Source organism: Hemitrygon akajei, chromosome 2 (assembly GCF_048418815.1).
Source record: "Hemitrygon akajei chromosome 2, sHemAka1.3, whole genome shotgun sequence".
Taxonomy (NCBI): domain Eukaryota; kingdom Metazoa; phylum Chordata; class Chondrichthyes; order Myliobatiformes; family Dasyatidae; genus Hemitrygon; species Hemitrygon akajei.
The window spans coordinates 91,493,832-91,514,743 of record NC_133125.1 but is presented as its reverse complement, the minus strand read 5'-3'; the positions used below and the strand labels follow the sequence as shown (position 1 = coordinate 91,514,743).

The 20,912-nt window shown below is 41.0% G+C and overlaps 1 protein-coding gene across 3 annotated transcripts in view; it reads left to right on the top strand.

Annotated features, from left to right (window-relative positions):
- Positions 1 to 20,912, top strand: part of nxph2a (neurexophilin 2a) — a 167,608-nt gene that overhangs the window by 46,668 nt on the left and 100,028 nt on the right. The window lies entirely within an intron of this gene.

Here is a 20,912-nt window from a genome sequence, read left to right as displayed (position 1 = left end):
ACCCAGCTTCGACTGGCTCACAGCGAGCTCTCCGGCCATTGTGCCCAGCTTCGACTGGCTCACAGCGAGCTCTCCGGCCATTGCACCCAGCTTCGACTTGCTCACAGCGAGCTCTCTGGCCATTGCACCCAGCTTCGACTGGCTCACAGCGAGCTCTCCAGCCATTGCACCCAGCTTCGACTTGCTCACAGCGAGCTCTCCGGCCACTGCACCCAGCTTCGACTGGCTCACAGCGAGCTCTCCGGCCATTGCACCCAGCTTCGACTGGCTCACAGCGAGCTCTCCGGCCACTGCACCCAGCTTCGACTGGCTCACAGCGAGCTCTCCAGCCATTGCACCCAGCTTCGACTTGCTCACAGCGAGCTCTCCGGCCACTGCACCCAGCTTCGACTGGCTCACAGCGAGCTCTCCGGCCATTGCACCCAGCTTCGACTGGCTCACAGCGAGCTCTCCGGCCACTGCACCCAGCTTCGACTGGCTCACAGCGAGCTCTCCGGCCATTGCACCCAGCTTCGACTGGCTCACAGCGAGCTCTCCGGCCACTGCACCCAGCTTCGACTGGCTCACAGCGAGCTCTCCGGCCATTGCACCCAGCTTCGACTGGCTCACAGCGAGCTCTCCGGCCACTGCACCCAGCTTCGACTGGCTCACAGCGAGCTCTCCGGCCATTGCACCCAGCTTCGACTGGCTCACAGCGAGCTCTCCGACCATTGCACCCAGCTTCGACTGGCTCACAGCGAGCTCTCCAGCCACTGCACCCAGCTTCGACTGGCTCACAGCGAGCTCTCCGGCCATTGCTCCAGCATTCTGCAACAGGATCTGCATATCTAGCCCTCTTGCGCTCATTGGCCTCTTCAATCTGGTCTTCCCAGGGGACAGTGAGTTCCAGCAGGACCACTTGTTTGTAGACTCCAATATTAACATAATGTCCGGGTGGAGCGGGGAGTGACTGCGATGATCTCCAGGAACTTGAGCTGCCTCCCTAGATTGACTTGGAGCTGCCAGACTCGTGCAGTGGCAAGAAGCCCTCCCGAGGAGCTAGGCCAATGTTAAGCCTTCTCCCCACTCTAATAAAGGTGACGGACTGTTTGGGAGCGTGCTGATTTTTGCTGTCTTGAATCGCTGTGCTGATTGCGTCTGCCATAGATCTTAAGACTTGGTCATGGCGCTAGTGGTATCGCCCTTCCCCCAATGCCTTCAGGCAGTAACTGAAGATATGCTCCCAAGTGCCCCTGTTCTGGCACAGTTGGCATGCTGGAGTTGAGGGTTTTTTAAAGATAAAAAATTATCTTTTGCACACAGTGTTATTTTTAATTCTTCCTTTGTCGATAAGTGGAAAATTCTTAAATCAAAGCAAGTACATATTTGCATGAAAATGTATACTACAGATCATCCCATTTTCTGTAAGACAGGTCTGAGCATCTAGAACTGCAAATACTTGGAGCCAACAAATAACAACAAAGCCCCATTCCCTCTTCTCCCCCCCCCCCACCCACACAAATATTTCTTATAAAGAATTCTAAGATATTAAATATAAACAGAAAATGCTGGAAATACTCCATAGGTCAAGCAGAAACTGTGTTCTGAAAGAAGTATTAATGTTTCACATCAGTGACCTTTCATCAAAATGACTTAGAAATGTTTGTCATATTACTCACCTGAATGTAACTTAGGCTCCAATCCTCCAGCAAATGTTTTCTTGTTATTATAAACGTTTTATTAAAGTCGGGAAAATTCAATAGTTGTTTTAGAAAATGTTGTTGAGAAGATTTTTTGTTTTAAAAATCCTTATCATTGATTGAGAAGTATTTTAATGCTTATGTGTTTTAATCCAAAAAAATGATGCTTATCTCTTCCATCAAAGATATAAATGCATCTTGGAGATGTCATCATTAATTCCTCTTTGATCAAGTTGGCAGGAAGATTTAACTTATCATTGTTGAGCATTAAACTAGTATTTGAAAGGTCATGGATATATGCAGAAATTGTTGATGGGAATAGCAACAATGAGAAACAGATATTACACAATTTTCCAGTGTTTTTTCGTTGGTGGAGGTGGCAGCTGGACAGACCACCATATTACTGGCATAGCCAAAAGTCTCAGAACTTGTTCTTGAGAAGTCAAAAAAACATGACTTTAAGAAGATTCTTTATTCAGAAAGCCACTTTAATATTCACGTGAAATATCTTTAATTTGCCATAACATCTAAATATGTATTCTGAATTACAATTGTCAAATTTCCATGTCTGTGAGGCCAGAGAAATAGAGACGTGTGCAGCACTGAAGGAGGCCATTTGGCCCTTCCTGCAAGTGCAGAATGCCAAAAATAAGCTACGCAGCCAACTTTACTTGTCCCTCCTTTGGTCTATGTAGACCTTCTAGATTACAGCACATCAAGCATACTTTTGGATATTCTTTAAATGTGACAAATCATTCTACCTCATTAATTCTTTTAGGTAATCTGTTCCAGATCCTCAGCTGTTTTTGCGTGAAAAGAAGACTCCTGAGTTTTTTTTTCCCCCGAGTCCGTTCAGGAATGTAGATACTATAGAAACAGTTTCCATTGAGGTCTTAAAGAGGACTTGGATAAATATATTATGAAGAAAATTTCTATGTGCCATGCTTTGCATTTAGCATATATCTCAGTATTAGTCCCTAGAGAAGTGCTTGCTAGTATGAACACTCCTATGATTCTGATTGGAGAGTGGAATAACTGTTGGACTCTACATGGGATGAGTTGGAGGCAGATACATTTACTAAGGGAAGAGATGTGGCTGTGGAAGTGAGTTTTGTTCTTTGGTCTTTGATCTATCAAAATGTCTTTTTGTAGATAAGAGAAATAGAAGGAGAACAAGTTAGCTATGGTTTAATAAGTTTCCTTTTGCACTTCTAGTATAACATCTCAGCCCATTGATGTTATGCCTTGGCCTCTATTAATTTATCTAATTCTTTTGTTACAGTATGAGCAGTTTTGAGCCCTGTGTCTAAGAAAGGATGTGCTGGCAGTGATGGTTCAAGGGAATGATCCTGGGACTTAAAAGGATTAAATATAAGGAGAGTTTGATGCTTATGGGTCTGTACTTTGCTGGGGTTTAGAAGAATGAGGGGAGATCTCATTGAAACCTACCAGAGACTGGAGTGTCTAGATAGAATGGACATGAAGAGAGTGTTTCCAGTAGTGGGAGAGTCAAAGACCAGAGGGCGCAGCCTTAGAACAGAAGGAAGTCCCTTTAGAACAGAGATGTGGAGCAATTTCTTCAGCAGAGAGTCCTGAATCTGTTGAATTCATAGCCACAAAAGGCTGAGGATGCCAATTCATTTGGTGTATATATCACAAGGAGGTTGATGGGTACTTAATTAATAGGTGTGTCAAAGGTTACGGGAAGAAGGCAAGAGAATGGGGTGGAGAGGGAAAGTAAATAAGCCATGACGGAATGCCAGAGCAGACTCCAGGCTGTATGGCGTAATTCTCCATCTACGTCTTATTTGGGACTTTTTGGAGCTGTATTACAAGGTTACACAATTTCTACTTACATGTTGCTTAGTAATCTCACAAAAATCGAGGCCCACCAATAGAATCCATGAGGTCTAGTGGATTCAGCACCCTAATTTGTCAGCTTGTGCTCGACTTAGTTTGGATATCTGGTAATGCCATGCTACAGCCAGCAAGCTTCAGCCTGTTATCTCACTTTTCTGATTGAATTCCATTTATCTTCTCTCTGGACTATTGCTGGCAACTTCGAATGTTTTCAAAATTATCAGCCATGCATTTAAATTTATAATATCTGTAAACTTAATTATGATCTTATACTTATATCTTCAATGTACAGTATATAATTAAAAACTAAGGCTTGTGGAACCCTAAAAGCAATTAGCTTCTAACCACAGCAACTGTCAACCATTATCCTTCGTCATTGAGCTAGTTATTGGATGTTATCAGTTCCCTTAGATCCTATGCACATTTACAGACTGTGTAAAATCTTGAAAAACTCTGCTAAAATCCATGTAGGCCATGTCAATCATTTCCCTCATCACTCCTCCTTACTACCTCATGAAAAGAATATTAAATTGTTTGTCAGGCACAACAATTACTTTAACAATATGTACACCATTGAGTTTAGGCTAATCATCCAGAAATCACCACAGATATAAGTTCTATAACTGCAGTACAATAGTAACAGTCCTCTAATCTTCTAACATGTAGCTAAGATTGCAAAATAATGATGAATCTCCAGCACTCTTCCCTTGCTCCTTTTAATATTGTGCAATAGATTTTTTCCAAGCTACTAAATTACTGAACCCATTAATATTTCCTCTCTCATTATATTCATTTCATCCATTATTTTACAACTCCCCTTCCTTGATCACAACATTTGCATTGTTCTCCAGATGCACCTCAATGTTTACATTCATTGGAAAAGATTCTGGCTGCCCAGTGTCTTTTCACTGAGTTAGCAAAGCAAAGGAAACTGTGACTAAATCTTATAAAAAGTGATCTGAAATTTCAGTTTCCTTAGCCGAAATGTTGTGTACTAACCTCATCAATCAGCCCCCAAGGAAATTTGTATTGCTGTCAGCTGAGCTAGTCCTCAACATTTTTTTTTAAATGGGAACATCTTTAAAATTGTAATCAGAAAATGTGTTCATGAAAATCTGACTTATTTTGGTTCCAGTTTTCAATTTATGTTAAAGAAAATGGTTGAAATGTTCTGACAATTCAAATTTAATCCACAAATGCAATGTATAGCTGGGAATAAAGTCAATATATAACAATATCAGCTGTGGAGCTGCAATAAAATCAGTTATTTGAGATTACTATTGTGTTTTGATTGATTACTTCCATGAAACATACAGGCAGTAAGTAATATTGTAGCTCTGATGTTTTAAAGAGGACTTCAGTAAAAAGAGCAAAACAGAAAACAGATATGTTTATGTGTGCACATTCTTCTTTAAATGTCTGAACAACCTTACTCATGGTAGGTATCTGATATTAACAGAATCTCACCACTATTGTGTTCAGGGTTCCTCTTTCTGCATCACCAGAAAGTACATGGACTAACTACTTTGAAAGTAAAATAAAGAACAGTACAGCACAGTTACAGCCCCATCCAGCCCACCATGTACCAACCATGATCAGGATCAGAATCAGGTTTAATATCACCAGAATGTGTCATGAAATATGTTGTTGTGCAGCAGTAGTACATAGAATTCATAAATTAAAAAACTGTAAATTATTGTAAGATAACTTAAAATAAATAAATAGTGCAAAAAGAAAAAAATTGTGGTAGTAAACACAAAGTACACTGCAGATGCTGTTGTCAAATCAACATGTACAAACACGCTAGAGGAACTCAGCAGGTCAGGCAGCATCCGTTGAAATGAGCAGTCAACGTTTCGGGCCGAGACCCTTCGTCAGGACTGAAGAAGAAGGGAAGAAGGTGGCAGGGGCCCTATAAAGAAGGTGGGGGGAGGGGGAAGGTGCAGCTGAAAAACCAATCAGAGGAAAGATCAAGGGGTGGGGGAGGGGATAGGCAGGAGAGGTGAAGAAGGAATGTAAGGAGAAAGCACTATGGGTAGTAGAAGAAGGCAGAATCATGAGAGGTGATAGGCAGCTAGAAGAGGAGGCAGAGTGAAAGTGGGATGGGGGAAGGGAGAGGGAGGGAATTACCGGAAGTTGGAGAATTCAATGATCCAAGGGCTGGAGACTACCCAGACGGTATATGAGGTGTTGAAAATTGAGGTAGTGTTCATGGGTTTGATGACCATTCAGAAATCTGATATGAGAGGAGAAGAAGCTGTTCCTGAATCATTGAGTGTGTACCTTCAGGCTCCTCTACCTCCTCCTTAATGGTATCAAAGAGAAGAAGACATGTCCTGGGTGATGGAGATCCTTAATGATGGCTGCCACCGTTTTGAGGCCTCATTCCTTGAAGGTGTCCAAGATGCTGGGGAGGCTAGTGCCATGATAGAGCTGATTGCCAATCTAATTAATCTCATCTTCCTGCACACAGTCCTCATCCATCCATTCCCTTCCTGTTCATGTGTCTATCTAAATGTCTCTTAAATATTGCTACTGCATCTGCTTGTGCACCTTGCCTGGTAGTGCAAGACAGGCATTTGCTGGACTTGCTTTGCAAGTTTCCTTTAAACCTGCCCCTCGCCTGTAACTTGAACCTGTGCCCTTTGGTATTTGCTATCTCCATCCTGGGAAAATGACTGATTATCTCCCCTATCTATGCCTCCCTATAGCTGATGTTTTTATCAGGATGCCCTTGAACCTCTGATGCTTCAGAGAAAGCATTCCATGTTAGTCCACCCCCTCCTTGTAGCTAATAAGTTCCAATTTTGGCAGCATCCTGGTAAACCTCCTTGGCTTGCCTTTAACATAGTGACCACATTTATACAGAATACGCCAAACGTTGATTAACAACAGTCCAAATTTCAAAGTAAATTTATTATTAAAGTACATATACACCCCTATATATAACCCGGAGATTCATTATCCTGTTGGCACACTCAGTAAGTCCAAGAACCATAATAGAATCAATGAAAGACCGCACACACCCAACAGGGCAGGTTGTTCAAATACAAAAAAGAAAAAAAAAATCAATAAAAATAAATAAACAAACAAACAAACAAACAAACAAACAAACAAACAAACAAACAAAAATAAATAAATATCGGGAACTTGAATTGTAGAGTCCTTAAAAGTGAGTCCATAGATTGTGGAGTCAGTTTAGTGTTAGCATGAGTGTAGTTATCCCCCCTGGTCCAAGAGCCTGATAGAATCATAGAAACATAGAAAATAGGTGCAGTAGGCCATTCGGCCCTTCGAGCCTGCACCGCCATTCAGTATGGTCATGGCTGATCATCCAACTCAGAACCCTGTACCTGCTTTCTCTCCATACCCCCTGATCCCTTTAACCACAAGGGCCATATCTAACATATCTGATGGTTGAGGGGTAGTTGTGAACCTAGTGGCATGGGACCTACTTCCTGATGGCAACAGCGAGAAGGGAGCATGGCCTGGATGGTGGGGGTCCTTGATGATGATACTGCTTTCCTGCAGCATTGCTCCTTGTAAATGTGCTCGTTGGCAGGAAGAGCTTTACCTGTGAAGGATTGGGCTGTATCAACTTTTTTTTTAAAGCTTTTCCATTCAAAGACGTTAGGTGTTTCCATACCAGGCTGTGATATATTCAGCTTGTATACTCTCCACCATTCATCTATAGAAGCTTGTCAAAGTATTAGATGTCATGTGGAATCTGCACAAACTTCTAAGAAAGTAGAAGCCCTGCTGTGCTTTCTTCATAATGGCACTTACGTGCTGGATCCAGGACAGATCCTTTGCAAAGATAACACAGGAATTTAAAGTTGCTGGTGCTCTCCATCTTTGAGGACTGGCTCATGGACCTCCAATTTCCTCCTCCTGAACTCAATAATTAGCTCCCTGGTCTTACTGACATTGAGTAAATGGTTGTTGTTGTGGCACCACTCAGCCAGATTTTCAATCATCTTCCTATATAGTGATTCTTCACCACCGATGATTTGGCATACGGCAGTGGTGTCATCAGCAAACTTAAATATGGCTTTGGAGCTGTTCTTAGACACATAGTCAGTAGAGCATGGGGCCAAGCATTTGATTGTGTCGCTCCAGAAGATTCCTCCATGTTTTGAGGGTCAAAGCGAGCATAGAAAACATAGCACTTATCTGGAAGTGAAGCCTTATTGTCACTATGTTGCTTGATTGCACTGTGTAAGAGGTATTGGCAATCAAGTTATTACCTCTTACAAAACTATCAAGGTGGTGTAGGTGAACCATGTTTCTGCGGGCTGCTTACAAAACTTTACATAGCTACAACTTAATTTCCAAACCTTTATACCCAATGTCCCAGTGAATAAGAGCAAGCACACTGTATGTCTTCTCTCCACTTGTTATCCACTTTATGGGAACTATGGATTTGCAATCCAAGATACCTCTGTACATGAATGATCCTAAGATCCTGCCATTTACTGCTCCCTTTCCACCTTCACTTGATCATCCAAAATGCATTATCTCACAGTTACCCCGATTAAGTGCCATTTTCCTTTACTCCGCCCAAATTTCCAAATGATCAATAGGGTTTTGTATCCTTTGACAAGCCTTCACCCTTATCCATAAGTTCATCGATTCTTATGTTATCTACAAACTTACTAATTAGCCCACTACATTTTCATTCAAAGATTCCATCAAGTGGTGACAGGAACTCAGCACATTAAGCAGGATCTGGGACGGGAAGAAATTGTTAACGTTTGAGGTTAAGATCCTGCTCAGGTATGACATGATGCATGGGTTTGACCTGAAATATTGCCAATTCTTTTCCACCCCACAGATGTTACTCAGCCCACTGAGTTCCTCCCACATGTTGTTTGTTACTTCACCTTTGTCCAAATCATTTAGCTATGTTATAAGAAAAGGTGACCATGGAAAAGCTCAGAATAGAGTGATGAGCAGAAAAACAGCATTGTCAATCCGTTCAGACATTGCCAGACTTTCTCCTGCCAGTGTACTGCGTACAACTCAGTATCTTTTTTGATTGCCAACAGAGAGATGAAAATCTTCCCTCTTCTTCCATCAGTACAATAATATGTCCCCTTGAGTACGCCCATCAGAGAGATTTCCATCAGGAGGTGAAGCATCACTGAAGACAACAAGCCACAGTGAGCTATCTTTTCCAAGCTGTTGAAACTTCAGGATTTTTTTTTCCAGATTGAATTATGTGCCTCATTTAAAGTTCATACTGTGGCATTTTTTGTGCTGGATACAAGTTGCAGACATCAAACATGATGTCAGGTCTGCTCTGCCTGGCCGTCCATAGAGTCTGACCCATCTTTGACCTGAGTTGCTCAGCTTCAGCTTCACTCAGGGGTGCATCGTGCTGTATAGCACTTGGGGATTCCGTGCAGATTGTCTGAAGATTCCTGATGTAGCTTTCTTGTTGCAGTTGTGCTGTTCCATCAACAGCAAGGATGTCTATCTCTATATAGCAGAATCTGTCACATTCCACCTGTCCAACCTGATAGGCTGAATTTAGCTGAGGGATGACTGTTGTGGCAAAGTTTTGTGAGCCTCCACATATGAAGTCATCTACATAACAGGCAAGTACTCCAATCACATTTTATCCTGAATATCGCCTGTAAAACTAACAGCTGAGTCCACTTGGGACATTATCCACCTGTTTTCAGCATTATTTCCTTGAACTTTTTTACCAGTAGAGTGATGCATCTGCTGGACCATACACACTCTTTTTTGAGTTTTCACGCCGTTTCTTTGCTTCTGGTTTCAGGCGGGGCTTTAATGTAAATGTCACGTGACAGCTCCATTCCCTGTAAGAACACAGATTTTATGTCCATGAAATGGGGTTGCCAATGCTTTTGACTTGTCACCGAGAGAAGTAGTTGGAGAGACTCTGATGCACATGTTGGAGAGTCTTTTTGGAGTCCTTCTGTGATCAGTTCCTCAAAACTTCTAGCCACCAGGTGTGCTTTTGGTATAATTCCTATTGAGGTTTCTTTCAGGGTGCACACCCGTCTTGTAGACACTGAATACTGGTCAATGTCTCTGGCTTCCTCAAACACTCCACTATTTCTCCAACAATTGATTTTATCCTGTTTTGCAGACTCAAATGACACCTCCTTAGTTACTAGGACATCTTCATCTTGATATTTCTCAGATGATCGAGCCTGATTATGAAATCTGTCTAAACATGGTATGTCTACTGAGCTTGCTGTGCCAGTGACTGTGACTGGCTCTAGGTAATTCAATTTGTACAAATTTTGTTTCTCCCTGTGGCTTTGCCTGCTTACCGTCAGGCTTCAACTTTGTATGAGGTACCAGTGTCCTGGTCTACAAATCTCACAGTCTGCCCTGTTCTGAGACTGAAACTTCCATGTCATCTTGGCACTTGTGATAATTTCTGTTCAGGGGAGTCTGCTGAGTTCTCAACTACGTTCTCTTCAGCACGATCTGTGTCACTGTTGAGCAGCTCAGTTGGGTCCTCAGCTGCAGACTCCTCATCCCTGTCTGTGCTCTGTGACCGTGTGCCAGGTAAGTGCTTTTCAGTTTTTGTGTCATTCACCATAGAATTCTGATGGTCTTCAGTTTGTGCTTTACGTAGTCTGGAATGATGTACTCTCACATATATACCTCCATGTCTCATGAATACCACAGCTCCATCCTGACCAATGGCAGCTCCAGGACATTTCTATTCTGTACAATCTGCCCTTTTGTAATACACTTTGTCCCTTGTCTCATATTTTTCATTTGTAGGATGGAGCCGTGCCCTCAGTGCTCGTCAAATTTTCTCTGAACACTCTGCTTCAGTGAAAACCTTCCTTGAACTACATTTCCCAACCCACTCACTCCTTGCAGTGCCCTCTGGAGTCAGCCCGTACAGAGGGAAGGTTAGGATTGTGGCTGCATACCGATTGATATGGCCTATAGCCATGTACATTGTGCATGGTATTCTTCACAATAAGGGCCCAGTCCAGGGCTGTGTTCCAATCACAGCTTTACCTTCAGCATTATTTGAGTAAGCATTTGTTTGTGTCGCTCCAGTAGTCCACTACTCCAAGGACAATATGACACTGCTGTCTTTGTTTCTCTGCCATATCTCTGAATTCATCATTATAACTTACCATCATTATCACTGAATACTTCCCATGGTGGGTTATATGCTTTTATCCAGGAATGGATGAAGTATTTTTCTTTATCTCTGAGGGTCTCTTTGTACTTACAATGCTACCCACACTGAAACGTGCGAACTCATCAATGATGTGGAGATACCACATGCCTGTGGTGATATCACATGCAATGATGTGCCAGTACATGATTGGACAGAACACTGAGCATGCACGGGATTGCCAGAATGTTCCAGCATGTGGCTGGGTTAAGACGTGTTTGTTTATTACTGTCAATAAAAGTTCTCTAATTCTTCCAGAATATGATTCTTCATTGTTAACCCATGGTATATTTGAACAGAAGTAACATAACGTGGTGTCGGGAGTGGTTCTGGAAGAATAATACGGGAGAATCGAGAATCGAAGATAATCGGGAGGAAAAAAGAAAAAATTTCGAACTGTAAACAGTAAAATGGAAGGTTTACAACCTTCACCAAAATTTCAGCTGACTGGCAATGTAGCTGAGAATTGGAAGGATATTCAAGAAACAGTTTGTACTGTACTTATCGGTGATCGATAATGAAGAAAAATCAGAAAAAAGCAAAGCTGCGCTTTTGCTCCATGTAATCGGGAATGATGCAGTAGAGGTATATAATAATTTTGTCTTTGAAGATGGAGGTAATTTCAATTTAAAGTCGATAATGGACAGAATTGAAGTATTTTGTATACATAAGCATAATTTAACGTATGAGCAATATAAATTCTTCACATGTGCACAGAGAGCTGGTGAAACAATTGATCAGTATGTTACTGAGTTAAGAAAGTGTAGTAGAACATGCGAGTTTTGGATTGCTCATGGACTCTCTCATTAAAGATAGAATTGTTTGTGGCATTCGAGATAATGCTCTGAGAGAAAGGCTGTTGAGAGAGCAAGATTTAAATTTTGAAAAAGCTTTGGTGCTTTGCAAAGCTTCTGAGACCATGACATTGCAGGCTGAAGAGCTTTTTGTTGAAAACTGCAATGTAAACGCTGTAGAAAAGTGTGAATACATCAAGAAATATAATAATACGTCAAAGAAACCAACCAAGAGCTCGAAGGCATTTGAAAGAAAAAAGTCATGTGATCGCTGTGTGCGGGAACATTGTCCAAATCAGTGTCCTGCATATAGCAAAATTTGCAATGGCTGCGGTGAGATTAATCATTTTTCACGCTGTTGTAAATGTAGACAGAAGAAAAATATAATGAAACAAGTAAATGCTGTGCTTGAAGATGAATGTGCTGAATTTTATATCGATGTGCTTTGTGAAAATAAACAAAGTAAGAATGACTGGACTATTCCATTGCAAGTGAATCAAAACAATATTCTGTTTAAATATGATACTGGAGTGCAAGTAAATGTTCTTGCGAAATCTGAGTTTAATGTTTTAAAGCCAAGACCGAAGTTACATCAGACGAATATTAAAGTGACTGGTTATTCAGGTGCAGACATTCCAGTTAAAGGAATTTCCATGGCAAAAGTATCACACAAAAATATCCTGCACACTCTTTCATTTGTGGTCGCGCCAAAAAATGTACAGTCAATTCTGGGTTTATTGGTGAAAAGAGTTTTAGTCTTGGATGGTGACACAGAGCTGAAGTGACAGAATGTTGCATTTCAGTCGGCAGAAGGTGATGTAATTCGACTGCAGGGCCAGTTCATGGAGGCAAATGCTGACATGGAGAATATAAAAACAGTAGCTGCAGTGTCTGAGACGACCAAACAGGAGGCAATTGATGATGTGATAAAGCAATGGCAGGAGGAGGTTGCTTCAATGCAAGCGATAATGAAAGAGACACTGAGAGAATATGAGATTCAGTTTCATCACCGTTTAGAGTAAGAACGCTCATAGTGGGCACAGTATAAGGAAGAAGTGAAAGCACAAGTGAAGGAATTGAGAAGTTTTATTGAAATAATGAAGTCTCAGCATAAAAAAGAGATTACACAGTTAATGAATGAAAGAGATGAAGAAAAGAAGATTCGTATTTCATTACAAATGGAAGTGGAACATGAATTGACTGAGCTAAGGAGACGTTTATCTGAAGGACAAGGAGACAAAGTGAGGACACAAGATAAAATGAACGCATGGACACAGAGCAGATCATACATGGTCCAAACAGAGGAGGGAGCAGTGTTAAGAAGAAATCACAAAGACCTTAAGAAAGAGCCAACTTCGGAGTTTCAGTTATTTGATATAGATGTGTTTTGAATAACGTTAATTGTTTTTCTTTTTACAGAAAGGAAGATGTGATGATATCACGTGCAATGATGTGCCAGTACATGATTGGACAGAGCACTGAGCATGCACGGGATTGCCAGAATGTTGCAGCACATGGCTGGGTTAAGACATGTTTGTTTATTACTGTAAATAAAAGTTCTCTAATTCTTCCAGAGTATGATTCTTCATTGTTAACCCACAGTACCTTTAAACAGAAGTAACATAACAACTCCTTGCTCCGGTTCATGTAGGTCTACGGTTACTGTTTCAGTGTATTTAGATGCTAGTGGCAGATTAACTGTAGACTTGAGTTTAGGCTTTCCAAACGTCTGGCATGTCTCCCAGCTGTCAATTATCTGCTTTAGAATGGAAAAATAATCTGCATCTTTGTTTCCTGAACTCCTGAGCAGTTTCTGAAGTTTACCAATTGAAGTGTGTCCAAACTGCTTGTGAAGTTTTAGCAGCACATTGCATTTCTCATCTATAGTCACATTATGTGAGACAGTTAGTAGTTCATCCTCACATTGATTCTCAGTAAAGTCTTTATATAGAATGGTTACACAGTAATGTCCAGAGTTGGTGAGCTCAAGAGACACTTGCTGTTGAAACATCTTTGGTCATTCTCCATATCCAGAACTGCTCCTGCTTCCTTTAGGGAAGACTTACTCAAAAGTAATGGAATGTTCACTGGTACCACCTCCGTTTCAATGTAACATTTTGTCTCGAACATCCAGTAATGCCCCCCGCCCCCCCTTCACCATTCCCCATCCCCTTTTCCCTCTCTCACCTTTTCTCCTTACCTACCCATTGCCTCTCTCTGGTGCTCTTCCCCCTTTTCTTTCTTCCATGGCCTTCTGTCCTCTTCTATTAGATCCCCCCCTTTTCCAGCCCTGTATCTCTTTCACCAATCAACTTCCCATCTCTTTACTTCACCCCCTCCCTTCCCCTCGCGGTTTCACCCATCACCTTGTGTTTCTCCTTTCCCTCCGACCACATTTCAAATCCACTTCTCATCTTTTTCTCTGCAGTCCTGCTGAAGAGTCTCAGCCCAAAATATCGACTCTTTTCCATAGATGCTGCCTAGTCTGCTGAGCTCCTCCAGCATTTTGTGTGTGTTGCTTGAATTTCCAGCATCTGCAGATTTTCTCTTGTTTAACATTGTGTCTGCCCTGTGTTTTTGCAGGAATTTTCACTGTTGGTGGAATGTACAATCTTTCCATCTCCAAATTTGAATGCTTTGTTACTAGGTATATCTGTATTCACCAATTTCTGCACTTCATTCTGGTTCAGTTCACTTACATAGTTTTCAAGCCATTTTTCTCCACACACTGTGCAAACACGTGCTGTATCAATAACAGTAAATCCTAGAGATTCTATCATCAAAATCACTACCTCAGATGTCTCTGCATTAGTAACTGGTATGGCACTATTCTACATCTTCAGATTTCTTATTTTCTTCAGTTAGCCTTATTTGTTCATTTCTGTGCGGACCATTTCTTGCCCAGTGGTAAATACTTTGACGTACTGCACATTCCGATCTCCTGCCATACTTGTTTATTGGATCTGTGCCAGGTAATAGTACCTTCGTCCAGTCCCTCTGGGATCTACACTTGCTATCCTTTCGTTTCTGCTCAGTGAAGTATGCCGTTTCCTGAGTCAAACTAGTTCTCACTGTTGTCTTAGAGCCCTTTTCTCTGAAAATCCTCTTCAGTTCTGATTTCATAGATGCAAATATAAATTCTGTACATGCAGTTAATGCTAACTATCTGTCCTTTATGTCTAGATGCACAATATCCAACAACTTAATACATCTAGTACAGCATCAGGACGTTCAGTTCACACGTTCACACGCATGCGAGTGTACTTTTGTTCAAAATCAATATTATTATTAGCCATATTTTTAGAATTGTCTCTGTAAATTTTGTCAAAGTCAGAATATGCTTCATAAATCCAATTCTTTTCTTCCTTCAACAAAAAACAGAGTCAAGTGTATTTATTAGCATATTCATATCAACTTTGTTCAAGTCTTCCATCGAAATTCCCATCCTGGTCTCTCTGGCTCTTCCCGAAAGTGACGACACAACAGCCAAGACTTGCTTCATCTTCTCCAGTTCTGTAATATGAGTGCATATTCCAATTTCATTTTTCCAGCTTTCGTAAGGCTTACTCTTGTCAAATGCCAGCGGGATCCTATGATCAGAAACCATCCTCTGCTACCATGACATGGTTAATGCTCAACCAACAAGGTCACATTTTCCTTTTGTTTAGACAACCTTACTTTTAATATCTCAGCTCAGTACCTGAGGACCGCCCCTTTACATCCCACAATTCCCCCTTCTCCTCCTGCATGCACATGCATAACAGGGAGAGTGTGCATCTGTACTGAATACTTACACAGCCGAAATGAACAGAACTCACCACCCTCTGGTGTACTTGTCTTGAATATGAACGAAGAGGAAATGTTATTACTGATCTGTACTACCTATGGTCTCCCAATGAGGAATTTGCAAAGGGAGGTACATGGAACATTTGTGGAAAGAGAAACCAGTTAACTTTTCAGCTCAGGGATCTTTCCTCAGAAGCCAACCTAGGGACTGTCTCATATCTGTAACTTCACATCCCAGTGGAGCAGAGGAGACTGGCAATAATTTTAGCACCTACAGAGCACACCAATTATCAGCTGGAAGATATCAGCTGGCAAAAGGAAGTCCCTTTACATACTTTCATGGAGTGCACTGAATATAACACAGAATGCACCAATGCTATAATTAATACAAATCCTTGCAACAACATTTCAGTGTTCCCTGAAAAGAAATATCAATCTGAGATTATTGTCACTCCACTGGCCTCCTCCTTCCATCAACATGATGTAGGTACTTCTCTGATATGGTGGACTTCCTGGCATACAGTATAACTTATTTACCAGGATGTCCATCTCTCCCCCCCCCTTTCCCTCTCTCCCTCCCCTCCCCTCACTCTATCCCCCTCTCCCCCACCTCTCTTTCTCCTCTCCACCGCCCCTCCCTCCCTCTCTCATTCTTGCTCTCATTCTCTGGCTCTCTAATATATATATACTATATATTAGTATAATACCTGTATAAAGAGGAGGGAGAAGAGGTGAGACAGAGACTGGTTGGTGATAGATGGAACTAGGATGGTGAGGAATTACGGGTAGATGGAACCAGGTGATGGAGGAGGAGAGGCAGTTGTGATAGGTGGAAGCTGACAAGTGAAAAAAAAGAGAAACAATAATCCTCCATCCACAGACCCCTATCATCCATTTCTGTTCCTCTCTGCTTCCTGGTTCCATCCACCTATACCCAGACACTTCACCCAATGATCTCCCCTATCTGGTGCCATTAATCTCCTTGCTTATCAGGTTCCAGCGCTTGGAGTCTTTGTGTTCTAACTGATCACGCACCAGCTTCTGTCTCCACCTTCACCCATCTCTCCATTTGTCGCCATCTGCTCATCACTCTCCTCAGTCCATCTCCCACCTACCAACCCCATCACACCCCCTCCCTCTTTTCTTTATAATGGCTACTTTTCCACTCCACTCTCAGTTCTGATGCAGGGCCCCCTTCATAGATTCTGCCTGATTCAATGCCGCAGTTTTTTTTTAACTTTATAAAATATTGGGTGCTTCATAGCTAGACTGTCGCATCAATTATAGATCACCATGCTTTCATAAAGATCCCAGAGAGAGAGCAGAGTGATTGACTTCTAGGAAGAGAGATTTGGGTATGTACATACAACGAAAAAACATAATGGCATTTAAAATAAAGACAGAAATACAGCATTTAACCCCTTTCACCAGCTTCGTCATTTAATAAGAATATGGCGGACCTTTTTACTTCAGCACCACTTTCCTGCACTAATTTTCTATCCTCTGATTTGCATCATATCTCATAACACATCATTTTTTTTCTGGAGTAGAGAAGATTCTGTACCCACTATGTAAGGAAACGTCTCCTTATCTCTTTCCTGAGTAGATGACCCCTATTTTGAGATGGCGACCAAGTCCTAAGTACCACATCTGGATCTGTTGGGCATTTGCAGCATTCTGCTTTTGAATGAAGTTCTTCTCTGTAAAACCAAATGGGATTCTTCTGGATTGCAGTAACTCTGTATTTACGTGCTTTCAGTGTTGCCATTTCAAGTACTTGCAGGAACCATGTATATTAAAGTGGATAATTACAGGAAATAACGAATGCAAGATAAAGCAAAACTGAACATTAAGAGCAAAGAAAATTTATGTTTCTGAGGAAGACTAAGCATCACTGATGGATGCAGAACACCCAGCAGCAGATTGCAGGCAGGCTCCTTCAATACAGATGGTATTGCCTGTAAGGGACCTAAATTAAATGTACGTAAAATGCAAATGAGCTTTGTGCTTGGTGGCAATACTGCTTCACTGGAACCCCGATAGGCACTGGCTGGGAAGCTTTGTGCAATGCAAATTAGACACATACAGTCACAGGGCTAATTTAGTGATGCCTGCCCTTTCCAGCAAAGCTTAAGATCATCAGATCTAGTCTGCCTTTTGGAGATGATTTCTGGGTAAATTGTTGTGCGGTGAATGAAAGCAGTTTAAGTTCACTTGTGTTCCCCTGGCAAAAGGTATGAAAGTCAGAATGGAACAATGTTGCAACTTTCATCAATTAAAATGGGATTCTGTTACTAAACAGGGAAAGGTCAATTGGAACACGAGTGAATCTGCAGATGCTGGAAATAAATAAAAACACAAAATGCTGGCAGAACTCAGCAGGCCAGACAGCATCTATGGGAGGAGGTAGTGACGACGTTTCAGGCCGAAACCTTTCATCAGGAGTTCAATTGGAATGCAATTTTTGACTTTTAGAAATAATAAATTATATATAAACATGTCGATTAATCACACATGTTAAACATGCAAGATTTATGTGAGATTTTCATGCTAATCATACCAAACCTGTCAACAGCAAGTGAATATATCATTGATGGTTGATTTCAAAATTTTGCTTCTATGATCGTATTGCTACTGTTTATCATTTAGAACTACTTTTTTCTTTGTGATTTTAATAAAATTCAAAACTATTCCACAAAATTGCATTGGGTAAAGGGAAACTTCCACTTTCATGGCCTTTCAGTTGAAATGACAGAAAATGACAAGATGTGTCTGTATGCCTGAAGCTTCAGTGTATAACAAGTGACAGCAAACCAGAATTGACAATAAAATGGTGACTTGTCAGATCAGAAATGAATGAGGATTATATTACGAGAAGAATCGGAACTTGATAAAGGAAAGATGACAGTAGACAGGCCGCAGTAATAAGGGATGGCAATCGTTCTACCAGCCTGCATGGAGGGACCAAAGTCAGCTTCACTTTCTCTGTAGACTGTCATAAGCAACATGGCTGTCGACTACATCATCTGTGAATTCATTTTAATATATATGCTTGGAATGCCGTTTTTCCTTAAGATTTTGTACTGTCAGACCTTGTAGTGCTGGGTTTTATTTGATCAATTATCCAGTCAACTGTGGAAAATTCTGGCTTTCAATGATTTTGGGAAATAGGAAAAATGGATAGTCATACAGCAAAGAAACTAACAACAGTCTCCCAACCAATTAACTTATGGTAGTCCTTCTCTAATTTCCTTATTTTCTCCCCATATTCCCATCAACTTCACTCATATCCTGTTGTGCTTGTTATTGAGGGATAGTGCAGAGCACACCAGGATGCCAGCATGTAGGATACTTGTATAGTACGTGAATTTCTCCCATGTGGGAGTGGCTAACTGAGTGGCTTAGGAATAACACTATTAACTACCACTACATTTACTTAGTAGGGGTGATTTACAGTGGCACGTCGACGGCATCAGTGGACAGGTTCCTGTGGTTGTTAGGGCATTGTGATGGTATTGGGTCTGCTGACTGCGAAGTTCTAAACTCAAAGGAAAACCATATGCCCTATCGAATATAAATAGCCATGGATACTCTCACAAAGAGATGTTATACTGTAACTGTCCTATCCTCAAAGACCAGTTTACTTCCCTGTATATGCTCCATGGCAAGGTTAGTGACCTATACCCACTATTTGAGTGGTGAGTCCTCTCTCCCAATGAAGGAGAAGTTAACTAACAAAGTGGTTTAAAACGCAGTTCATTTATTTTTAGTGATACATGTTTGTATCCACAATTCCCAAAACACATCTCAAACTCGCAGAGGATTCCCATCTTAAACATTTCCCAAATCCCCTCTGAGGATTTCTAAACCACAAAACATTTCCAAAGAATAAAGTGCAAAGGATTTCAAAAACACAGGTGCAATTCCTATAAACCAAAAAAAAGAATACCAAAGAGTTGCAAATGGACGAGTTGTCTATCGGAGACACCAAAGCTGGAAGAATGCACTCACTCCATGTTTCTTCCAGGTTTCTACTTGATGTTCCTTATCCCATTTGTAATAAGCCTGAATGGCTCTCTATATTTATATCCCATTTCTCCAACTTGGGTGACTTCATACACGTGCGATGTTTCTCAGATATTCTTTTAACACAAATGGTCAAAAAGCATCTTTTGAAGATATGCATCTCAGTTTAGTGTTCGTAGTTCATAATTAATGCTGGAAAGCTAACATCTTTGAGTGTATAAAACTCTCACCTATAAATACATCACTTATTGATATGTTAAATGATATTATCCATTTGTTCTGCAAGCTTCCTTAAACAAAACAACTTGGAGTCAGCTTGTCTGTTTGAAACAGCCCAAATTAAACAACCCATTGTTTTATACTGCATTTCAAGCAGTAATAACTCTTTGTACAGTGTACTATAGTGCAGTGACTCTTTACAGACAGAGCTTCTTCAAATTACAGAGCGTGTTTGCAAAGCTGTGCTTTTAACATCAAGCTGATTACTGCTTTCCATTTACATTTTTTTAAAAACTGGAGACTGACTTCCGCTTATGATCAGAAACCAAACAGACTGTTGGTTGGAGGTTTACTTACATCTGTTTTTGATCTGTGGCAGCTGCTGTGTGTTTAGAAAGCAAGTTTATCAAACACGAGACCACCTGTCCCAGGACAGTGAAGATCCATCACACCAACAAATTGTGCCATTTACCACCACAATGTGTTATGGGTTGAAGTGAATCAGAACATCTTCAAAGAAGAAAATGAATCTCAGGGTTGTATATGGTGACATACAGTATATGTACTTTAATAATAAATTTACTTTGAACTTCTGAACTTTGGCATCAAGGCTTTGATGGCACAGTTGACCAAATGTGGAATCAAGAGAATTGTTGAAACAGAAGTTGATAGGGAAAGAATACAGACGACTCTGCTAGTTAGAAGTCAATGATCCCAGCCCCGGGTCATCATTGCAAGACAACATCTTAGTCCCAATTATCTTTAGCTGCTCCGTTAATGACCTTCCCTTATTCAAGGGAATATTCAATGTGTATGTTCAATTCAATTTCAGCTCATTGTAGGAATTAACAGATCTGGAGTCAGTCATGATCTTTTTCAATGGTGCAGAAGGCACACGGGGAAATTGTTCACACTTGCTTCTTTTTCTTATATTTTCACATTCTTAGCAAATGAAGCAGTGTATACCTGCATGCAGCAAGACCTGGACAATAATCAGGCATGGAATGAAAAATTGCAAGTAATGTTTGTATCAGAAAATTTCCAGGCAATGATCAGTCACAACAAGAGAGAATTTAACCATCTGTCTTTTTCATTCAATAATATTACCATCACCAATTTTTTTTCCCCATGTGTGTACTATTTTCCCCATAGAGGGGGTCACAAGGTGGGAGTGACAATCTGACTCGGCTGAGAAAGACGCATAAATATTGTGGAGATCTCAGATGTAGAGATGAAGCACTTGGTAATGATTCTTAATAAAACTATTTGTCATAACCCAGCAATAGTCCACTATAACAAAACAACAGAAGTTAGATCTAAATAAATAGTTAAAAACACTCAACAGCTTAAAAACTGCAAATGCAG